Here is an 11,714-nt window from a genome sequence, read left to right as displayed (position 1 = left end):
AAGTGAAACAAATTCTTTACTTAAGAAATTCTAAGCTACAAGCTTCATACTAAGAGAGACATGTCTATACGAAATGTTGGATTATAAATGTCTAACATATCTATTATACTAACCGTTTCTCAATACATATCCAACTCAAGTTGAAGAGGGACATGAGAATAAGTTATTCTAATGCTTTCTTTATATCCATTCAAAATAGTTTGAAAACTAGCATGTCAAATATTACTAACTACAACTTTAATTTTGTCATTTAATGGATCGTTTAGACCAAAGGAACAAAGATAGGAATGAACAAAAAAATGAGAAAGGGAAATAAAAACAACTTTAGTATATGGTTTCAAAGATGGGATGTGAGAATAAGTTATTCTCATATTTTTTTATATGAGTCAAAGAGTATTTGATAAGCTTTTGGAATTAAGGATTTTCTTTCTCCTTCTTCCTTTTTCTCCCTTTTTTTTCACGCTTAACTTCTATTTTTTATATATATAAAAAAAGTTAAATATAAGAACGAAGAAATTAGGAAGGAGAAAGAAAAGAGAAGAAATAACTTAGTGTTTTGTAGTATTTTTGTCTTAGTTTTTTTTTTTTTTTTAAATGGCATGAAATCTTGTCCCTGTGTTGTCATGTTTGTGTCTCATGTCTGTATATCATGTTCTTGGATCACTTAATAAAAATATCATTATCTAAAAAATAATCCTAAACTTTCAAAATTTAAAAAGATTTTTATTAATTTTGGATAGAAACTATTACTTTCTTAGGGTCCTTAACTTATATGAATTGGTATCTATTTAATGGATTTTGATTTAGTAACGTACTTTTGTTGTTCTTGACCCTCTTTTAGTGATTTAATTATGTTCTTTTTAAAATGAAGGACAAAATCATTGTATTTATTGGCGATTAATTAGGAAAGCAGCAATCTCAATCTTTGATGTGTAATGGCCATGGGTGGAATAGAGTCCTGACATGGAAGACATAGAAAAGGAATATGGTATGGTCAAAGCTAAAGGTGCTATTCATCCAAATGGGTGGGCACATTGTTTATCGAGTACAGTAACGTACCATTATTTTTAAAAAAAATTGTCGAAGTCATCGGAGGACATGGGAATTCTGGCGACCGCCGGAATTCTAACACTCCACACGACCCCGACTTCTATGGATCACTAGAAGAACCTCCCATGCCGCTCTCCCAATCATACAACTAGAGGTATCGATAGATGGTTTCCGTCATAATTGATGGTGAAAACTTTTTTGATACTTTTTATAAAAGTAAAGGATATTAATGGGAAAGCTTTCATGGTATGTTTTAATCACATTACTAACTCTAACGTTAGTTTTTTTAAAATTGAAAAGTATTAATGAAACTTTTTAAAGTATTTTTTTTATAGCCTTTGGTTACAAAGCTTTTGATACTCATCTCCTGCCACTTATTTTAAATTTGGCAAGAGAGTTGAGAATCAGTTGAAGGAATTGGATGGAGAAATCAAATTGAGTTGTGACATTGGAGATTAATGTGGAGGCTAACAATCTGAGTACGTGGAAACCAATTCTGAAAGATTGTACTCAATATGTGAAAGACTGCTTAACGTGTTAGAGCCTATCAACTTGAATGGAAACTGCATCCATGGAGGCTTAGACTCTTGCCCAGAGTGTGAAATTAGTTGGCCATGGAAACGATATCTGGGTCTTCGACATCAATGACACCTTGCTTTGCAATCTTCCTTACTACTGAGACCATGGTTATGGCAACACTGTAGAAATTCTCCATGATTAGTGAAGAAAGGATTGTCTTTAAAAAGAGGCCATCATAGTTGAAGCATCTCAGTATATGTGGAGAAGAATTCATGGGACAAACGCAAGCCAGTTCGGGATTAAATAAAAACTTCGGCTAAGGCCAACCAAATAAGTGACTTTACTACTGGCATGGTTATATTTGATGTTGACACGTGCCCCATGGTTCTGCACGTATCATATATATTGATATGTGTGAATTGTTTATGAATCGATATGATTATGATATGATGCGTATATGTTCTGATATGTGAATTATATGATAACACTTACGGTACGATGTATTATAAGATAAGTTTGAGATAGGATACGAGGATGATGCGATAAACATTATGTAACGATGAGACTAAGACTTATTCATAAAACGTTATGGTTAGGTTATGTATCAAAATGATATGGTTATGATAGATTAATAAAATAATACGATAAGGTTATGTATAGAAAACGTTATGGTTATGATATATTGACAAAACTATATGATAAGGCTATGTATAGAAAATGTTATGGTTATGATAATTTGATAAAACGATACGATAAGTTTATGTATAGAAAACTTTATGGTTATGATAATTTGATAAAACGATACCATAAGGTTATGTATAGAAAGCGTTATGGTTATAATAAATTGACAAGACTGTACGATAAGGTTATTTATAGAAAATGTTATGGTTATGACAGTTTGATAAAATGATACGATAGTTTATCTATAGAAAACGTTATAGTTATGATAGATTGACAAGACGATACGATAAGGTTATGTAATAGAAACGATATTACTATCATAGACTTGTAAAACGATACGGTCAAAATAAGTTTAAGAAACGATATAACCCGCATATATATGGAACGATATAATTACGAAATGGTTAGAAGATAGGAACGATGTATGTATTATATATATCGTAATATAATATGAGAATAATAAATGTATACTGAATTTAAATATAGAAGATAATTTAAATATTTACAAATTAAATTTTCTTTTATATGATAAATACCAATATTGGAGTGTCCCATCTTTTGAATTTTGAATGCAAACAAATTTGTACCATTTATGTTTACAATTTTGTTCTCATATTATTTTTTGTTTATAATTATTTATATTATCTTACATAAATAAGAACTTACTTTATATATCTTAGAAATAAACGTAATTTTTTTTAAAATAAAAGAATATATTTAATTTAGAAAAATTAATAATATCTTTTTACCTATCTAAATCTACATTTTTTTTTTACCTAAAAGATTACTAAAATATTAAAATTTACTACTGAGAGAATAATCAATACCATATAATATTTAAAATAGAATAATTATATTTTTATCTTTAAAAAATAAGGCATTTCTATTGTGAACATATATAATATATATGTATATGTATTTTTAACCAAGTTTAGAAGACTAATTTTAACAATTTCAATTAAAACTTCTACTAACAAATTTAATTAATCTTAATTGTATTCAGTTATTAATAAGTAAGAAAATATACATAGGCTAAAACAATGGGATGATTATCCAAATTAAAGAATTTGATTTGAAGTTATCCAGTAATGGTAGGAGGCTCCATTAGTCTTTGTTGTAAAATTGGGTTATATTTATTTGAGTAACATTCAACCACAATTATAAATTAATTAAGAGAAGAGAGAACGGTTACATCTACCTGTGAGATCTCAACTATCTTTCCAAACCCTAGTTCGTGCAACAAAGATAAAAAAAAATGTCTCAGTAGATTTACAGTAGATGGTGCAGATTGTTAAAGATTACTATTTATTTATAATTAAATCAGACTTACTTTTGATTTGATTAGATTAGATTTGTTAGGTGGTTTGTTACCGGATTTTATGCAGATTTTTAGGTAGATTTTCTAAATATCTTGTATTCTATATATATATATAGAGCATTCTTGCTCTTCACAATTCAATTATCTCATCAATCATTCAATCAATTCCTCTCTCACTAACACAGATCTACCTCCCTCGAAAGAGATTTGTGGGTCGATTTATTCAAATTTTTGGGATAATAGTTTTCAAACGAAAAGAACTAGAAACACTAAAAGAAGATGATGGTACAATTGTCTTGTTTTCATTTACGGAACTAATTTTAAAATATGCAACCAAACAAGTCTCATCCTACCTTGGATTCTGAGAGTATAGTTATATAACTTATCTTAGGCTCCTCAACTAATCTGTCCATTGGTATCTATTTAATGGATTTTGATTTACTTAGGTTACTTTCGACTATTCTGACTCTCTTTGAATGATCTAAATGGTATCTATTTAATGGATTTTGATTTACTTAGGTTACTTTTGACTATTCTGACTCTCTTTGAATGATCTAAATATGTTCTTTTCAGAATGCAGAACAACTATTGCATTTATTATCAATTCATTAGGAAAAGAAGTATTTTCAATCTTTGATGTATAAGACTATTGGGGAAAGAGAGTCTTGACATTGAAGACATAGGAAAGAAATACTGTATTGTCAAAGCTAAGAGTGCTGTTCGTCAAGATGGATGGGCATATTGTTTCTCGAGTACCAATACTACTATTTTATACTACTAGTCATCAAGCCTCAGCAATACTACTATTTTATACTACTAGTCATCAAGCCTCAGCGAGTTATTGTCATTCAACATGTCAGACTAAGCCACTGATGTAGCCATGCATCTTAACCGTTTGCCCGCATTTATGAGAAAATTTTTCCATCTGTTTGATGCGTTGGTTCTTAATATAGGACATCACTGAAACATAGCAAAATTCAAAGAAAATAGGTGGGTAATGTATAAAGATAAAATCTGTAGTGAACTCGGTAACTTAAAAGAAATTGGCACTACTAAAGTATTGTCCAATTGTTGGATTCGCAACACTCTTCTCATCCTCGGACTCAAGGTTTTTTTTTCAGGACCATGTCTCCTAATCGTTACTGTAATGGGGAATGGAATAATGGAGGTAGCTGTGTCAATACCGCACCATTATCAAGAGGAAGCAAAGTAGAGCATAATAGATCAAGTGATCCAGTTCTTGAGAGTGTTGTAGAAGACATGCGAGTGTGGAAGTTGGGAATGAAGACTCTTTCCCATCTGAGAGATGATGCTCACAGATTCCCCAACAGTATCAAAGGAACTTCTGATGGTAGTGATTTCTTGAATTGGTGTCCAACTAGCATCTCGAACACGTGGAACATGATTCTTCTTGCTCAAATATAACTTTGTCTATCCCAAAAGTTCATTTTGGACATTTAGTTTTGCTCCCTTGAGAAATCCAGGAAGACGTCTTAATTTGCGGCCTCTAGTAAAGATGATCACTTTGAGGTGGGTATTTGTGAGAGTGGTAGGAAGAAGAGATACAATTGTATAATCAAGGTTTTATATCAATTAATGGTTCCATTTATTTATAAATGAAATTTGTTGTGCAATCTTTGAAAATTCAATAATGATCATCTCTCGTTATTTGGTTCCACCTCTAAGGAAATTCAACATTTGACCTTTTGAATGTTTGTAGCTACTTGCAAAGTATTGCAAAGTAATATAACTAGTAATACTCATTGGACTTAAAATTTGGGTTCGTTCATATTTAAAATGTGTCAAATCAAAGGACAAGATGGTGATTAGAATTATGAATAATTTCCATAGTTAATTTTAAGAACAATTTTTTCTATAAATAGTTAATATAGATAGTTGATATAGAGATAATGAGGTATTAAATAAAAAGAGAGAAAGCAATACTTTCATTATGGCTATGCCATTTTTATAGATAGAAGAGAGTAATGCCCCACAAACACAGGTAGAGAGAGGGCTTATTGTAAGTAAAGATAGCAGTTAGTAGTTATACTCCTACTTCGGGAATTCGATGACTTCTTCAAAAGAACAGAGATCATAGGAATCCGGCCATACTGGAAGCTTCACCACCTTTGCAATATATGACCAATGAAAACCATGGTCATTTATAGCTTCTATCACAAGAATAAAATAGTTGGGACCCCATTCTATAATGGGATCGTTTATCACACCCTTGTAAATGAAACAATGTCCATGATCCCTATTATACATTGCCACTGCAAACCTTCCAACTTTTTGCACTACTTCTTTATTGACATCCTTAATTGGAACTAGAGTTGAAGGGAACTCTTCGCAACTCATTTTAGAACATCTTTGATAGATAGCTTCAACAAACTTATTTTTCTCATGAATATTTTGGAGTTAGATATTTATAGTTGTGGCTGAACACTACTCAAATTAATATAGCCGAATCTTACCACAAAAACTAATTGAGCATTCCTCGAGATAGCTTGGAATCATATTCTTTAATCGTGATGATGGTTACATTGTTTTAGTCAAACAACCAAGACTAATGTATTATCAATAGTACAAACATTTTGTCCGTATATTTTTCTTACATATTAATAGTTATATACAAATAATAATTAAATTTGTGAATAGAAATTTGGATTGAGCTCAGTTAAATCGGTAATCTTAAATTGTATCTAAAAAATATAAGATTCCATTTTTTTTACATAGGCAGGAACAAAACAAAGAGTCAAGCAAATGTCCCATGTTTTAATTTTAATTTTCTTTAAATTTTCAACGATAAAATATATATATATATATATCCATATTATTATTTACTCAAGTAATTTCAAGCTACAAGCTTCACATTAGAAGGGATATGTCTATATCCAACACAGGTAGAAGAGCCACCTCTCTCCACTAACCTTTCATCCCTTTTCAATTTATCTCTCATCAACCAATCATGTCACAAGATCACTTCGGGCAAAAAGGAAATAGAAAGACAAAAGAAAGTCAAGTCTGATAAAAATGCTTGTAGAAGCATATGCCTGAATTGTTACAATTAATTAGGAGATTTACCTGAAGATAGACAATTATATCTTAGATGGAAGTATATATTAAATTGATAAAAACGACTCTATTACGTGACTGGAGACAATTATATCTTAGATGAAATTTAATAATAAATGATAAACATAATTAAATTAATAAAAAGAGAGGCAGAAAAAGAATATTTCACGGAGGAAAATGGATGATCGAGCGAACATTAAAAGATAAAAAGGAAGAAATATCAGGTAAGAAACTCCATCAAATTCTTTTTAATAACAATATATTATCTAAAACAAAATAAGATATTTAACTAAAATAGAATTATATATATAACCCACATGAACCATTCTAAAATGTAGAGAATTGAAATTGAAATTGATGTCATATCGCTCTTTTCTTGGTAGCGGACTTGCAATTGTGCGGCACTCACTTCTCAACAACAAGTGAGTTAAGCCAATTCATTCACGTGTCGCTTATGGCCAAACAACGTATACTTGAGCCTCTGACTCCAATTTAAAAAAGTTTTAAAAAACGAGGTCATAGAAATTTTTGAAAAAGAGTTCGGAAGCAAGATTTAGTGAGAGATTGAAAACAGTACCGGCAACAACTAAGATTAAGAGATTATAAATTTTTTTTTTCTTCTTTTGACCCAACTCTAATCTAGTAAACAAATGAGTATCTAATAAAAGTTGCAGAAGAGATATTGATAGCATATTACTTGCAAGAAAGGAAGTACAAAAATGTGTATATTGATAGCATATTACTTGCAAGAAAGGAAGTACAAAAATGTCCTACACGTCCCAAGAATATCTAATAGGCTAAGCTCGATAAAGCTTACCCTTGACACCATTATCTAATGGATAAGTAGTGTAGCCTCACCTCCTCCTTTCTAGATAGAAATTAGCCCATCCCTTCCAACTATGGCTAGTAGTATTGAAGTTCATCATAAAAATCCCAATAACTCATTGCAAACCTAATACGGCTACATTCCTTATGTTCTACATTTTCAACACTGTAATAGTCCAAGCTTATCGCTAGTAGATATTGTCTTCTTTAGGTTTTTCCATTGTCCTCTTTGGACTTTCCCTTGCGAGTTTCCCTTCAAGTTTTATAAAACGTGGATGTTACGGAAAGGTTTTCACACCCTTATAAAGGGTGTTTTGTTCTCCTCCCAACCAATGTGGAATATCACAATTCACCCCCTTCCGGGCCCAACATCTTTGCTGGCACACTGCCTCGTGTCTACCCCCTTCGAGGAACAACCTCCTCACTGGCACATCGCCCAATGTTTGGCTCTGATACCATTTGTAACGGTCCAAGCTCACCACTAACAGATATTATCCTCTTTGGGCTTTCCCTTTCGGGCTTCCCCTCAAGACTTTAAAACACATCTACTAGGGAAAGGTTTTCCACACCCTTATAAAAGGTGTTTTGTTCTCCTCCCCAACCAACGTGGGATATCACAATCCACCCTAGGCCCAGCGTCCTCGCTGACACACTCTTATAAAGGGTGCTTTGTTCTCCTCCCCAACCAATGTGAGATATCACAATCTATCCCCTTTAGGGCCCAGCGTCTTTACTGGCACACCACCTTGTGTATACCCCCTTCAAGGAACAGCCTCCTTGCAGCCACATCGCCCAGTGTCTAGCTCTGATACCATTTGTAACAGCTCAGATTCACCGGTAGCAGATATCGTCTTCTTTGAGCTTTCCCTTTCAAGCCTCCCCTCAAGGCTTTAAAACGCGTCTGCTAGGGAAAGGTTTCCACACCCTTATAAATAGTGTTTCGTTCTCCTCCCCAACCAAGGTGGGATATCACATATACTTCTAATCCCCCTAACAATATAAGAATTATACCATTAATCCCCCTAACAATATAAGAATCATACCATTCGAGGATCCAGTAAGCCGCTGTCGATCGGTTTTCTAGTGGTATCATAATACAAGCCCTTATACACCCGAACTTCAGCCATTTTGCTAATTTCATATCTAGAGAATGTACTGAACTGCATGCTCTTGCTGCAGTAAGATCAAATAAAAATGTAGAATCAGACTAGTAATGACAGGTTCTCTTAATACGAAGTTAGACCAAAAGAAACTTACATTTTACGAGGGCGGACATCCTCAATTTATGGTTGTTTGGAGAACACCAGACCCTCCACTTGTGCTTTATTCATCTCCAATCAACAAAGAACACAACAACGATATCTGCAGAACACTCAGGCGGACGACGGACCTCGATCAGGGAGATCAACGAAGAATGCCACAACAATATGTGCAGAATACTTGGCCGTCTTGTGATTTCAAAGATTTGCCGCCAAAAGAACAAAACCTACCCAAAACCTACTGTACAAGAATTTTAACCGTGTTACTATGGTTAATTGGATTTTCAAATTTCTCCATTATATTATATTATATATATATATTTCAAATCTTTTTTAAAAAAATATATTTTATTTTTAAATATAATTTATATTAAATAAAAATAAAACATCTAACAAGTAGAGAGAAGACTTAGGGATAAGGAATTGTACGACTTCCTCAAAAGATAAGAGCCTATGGTTATGCCAAAGGTGGTCACCTACAAAATCTCTTCACCTTTCCAATATATGACCAATGAAAACCATGGTTATTTATAGCTTCTATCACGATAACATAATATGTGCGATCTCAACTTATAATGGGACCGTACAGACCGTTCTGTTAGGATCGATACCAGTTGTTAGGATCGCACAACAACGCACACGCTCGATCTAGATGAACACAAAGAGAAGGATAGAGAGAAGTTGCAAGGAGAACTCTGGCTAAAAGGATTTTTTGTATTGATGACTTCACGTATGTACAGAGAGAATTACAGAGAAAAGAAAAGTACATTTTCAAAGCTCTACCGGACCAGATATATATATGGTATAGTTTACTATATATAGCTTTACTAGATTTAGCCATCTACTATATATAACTATTTACCATATATAGCTTTACCGGATATAGCTTTACCATATATAGCTTTACTATATATAGCTTACCAAATATAGCTTTACCGGATATAACCGTTGACCAAGCTATAAATAAGTATCAGGCTCCATAGCCTAACAATTCTCCCACTTGGAGACTGATCTAGTCAACCAAGAATTTCACTCTCAGACGACCATGAGCATCTTCACTGCACCATACCAATTGAGGTTTCGCACAACCTCAATATTCCAACATCAACACATTTTGTCAACATGTTTGCTGGATTCTTTGCACCCTCTATCTTCTCAAAACACATCACCATCTTCAACCAACCTCCGAGTGAAATGGTATCGCCTTCTGTATTTTAAATGATAGACTGGGTTCCTCACCAACAGCATGAGTCTCAGGAGTTTCTTGAGTATCTGCTACATCACTATGTGAATCTTTTAGCAACTCAACCTCAACTCCCACTTGTTTCACCTCTGATTTCTCAACAAGAGTCTCAGGAGTTTCTTGAGTATCCGCTACAACATCACTCTGTGAATCTTTGAGCAACTCAACATCAACTCCCACTTGCTTCACCTCTGGTGTTTCAACAAGAGTCTTCCGGCCCATGCAACCTCCTCTAGAGTTTCAGCGACGCTTCCAGCCGACGCAACCTCCTCTAGAGCTTCAGTGATGCTCCTTCCGGCCGACGCAACCCCCTCTGGAGTTTCAGCGACGCTTCCGGCCAACGCAACCCCCTCTGGAGTTTCAGCGATGCTTCCGGCCGACGCACCCCCTCTAGAGTTTCAGCGACGCTCCTTCCGGCCAACGCAACCCCCTCTGGAGTTTCAGCAACGCTTCCGGCCGACGCAACTCCCTCTAGAGTTTCAGCGACGCTTCCAGACGACGTAACCCCCTCTGGAGCTTCAGCGGCTTCTGGATGACGCAACCCCCTCTGGAGCTTCAGCGACGCTTCCGGACAACACAACCCGCTCTGGAGTTTCAGCGACGCTTCCGGCCGAGGTATCCCCCTCCGGGGCTTCAGCAACACTTCCGGCCGAGGTATCCCCCTCCTCCGGGGTTTCAGCAATGCTTCCGGCCGACGGAGTCCCCTTCAGGGTTTCCGCAATGCTAACGATCGAGGGATCTCCCTCTGGTACTTTTCTTCAATTCTCTAATAATCTTTGTGAAGCTAACTCGTTTCTGTTTGCTCGTAACGCAGTTCTCACAAGGACTTATAACACTCGATTTTAAGCCTCCTAAAGCTCCTTTCGCAGTGAGCATCTTCATTCCTTTGACGCTCATATGTCCAAGTCTATTGTGCCATAGACTTGAATTGGAAGCACTCTCAGCAGCAGCAGTCATGTTTATACACTCTGCAGTGGTGTATAAGGTTCCAGATTTTGTGCCACGCGCAACAACCATGGCGCCCTTCACAATCTTCCAGGAACTCTTTCCAAACTCTGCTGCATAGCCTGTGCTATCCAACTGACCAATAGAGATCAGGTTCTTCTTGAGACCAGGAATGTATCTGACATCTTGTAATGTCCATTGATTTCCTGCTGGAGTTTGTATGGAGACATCTCCCTTTCCTTCAATCTCCAAGGTTTTATTGTCGGCAAGATACACCTNAGATAATCTTCAATCTGCATCTTCCAGAAACCGAAATCGGATCCATCGAACTTCTCAATTCCAATCTTTGAACTTTCCATCTTCACAGATCGTGGTGAATTTCGCCTAGCTCTGACTTCTGCCTGGCTCCTGGCTCTGACTTCCGTCTGGCTCTGGCTCTGACTTCGGCCTGGCTCTGATTTCCGCCTGGCTCTGACTTTTGCCTGGCTCTGACTTCTGCCTGGCTCTGGCTTCTGCCTGGCTCTGGCTTCCGTCTAGCTCTGGCTCCCGTCTGGCTCTGGCTCTGACTTCTGTCTCGCTCTGGCTCTGATACCAGTTGTTAGGATCGATACCAGTTGTTAGGATCGCACAACAACGCACACGCTCGATCTAGATGAACACAAAGAGAAGGATAGAGAGAAGTTGCAAGGAGAACTCTGGCTAAAAGGATTTTTTGTATTGATGACTTCACGTATGTACAGAGAGAATTACAGAGAAAAGAAAAGTACATTTTCAAAGCTCTACCGGACCAGATATATAT

The 11,714-nt window shown here is 35.4% G+C and overlaps 1 pseudogene; it reads left to right on the top strand.

Moving 5' to 3' along the window:
* The first annotated feature begins 862 nt into the window (after positions 1–862).
* LOC111464678 lies at positions 863–5,135 on the top strand (annotated as a pseudogene).
* Positions 5,136–11,714: the final 6,579 nt, after the last annotated feature.

This window comes from Cucurbita moschata, unplaced genomic scaffold (assembly GCF_002738365.1).
Source record: "Cucurbita moschata cultivar Rifu unplaced genomic scaffold, Cmos_1.0 Cmo_Scf00031, whole genome shotgun sequence".
Taxonomy (NCBI): Eukaryota; Viridiplantae; Streptophyta; class Magnoliopsida; order Cucurbitales; family Cucurbitaceae; genus Cucurbita; species Cucurbita moschata.
Note: the sequence above shows the minus strand (reverse complement) of the source record. Positions and strands in the feature narration are given on the sequence as shown.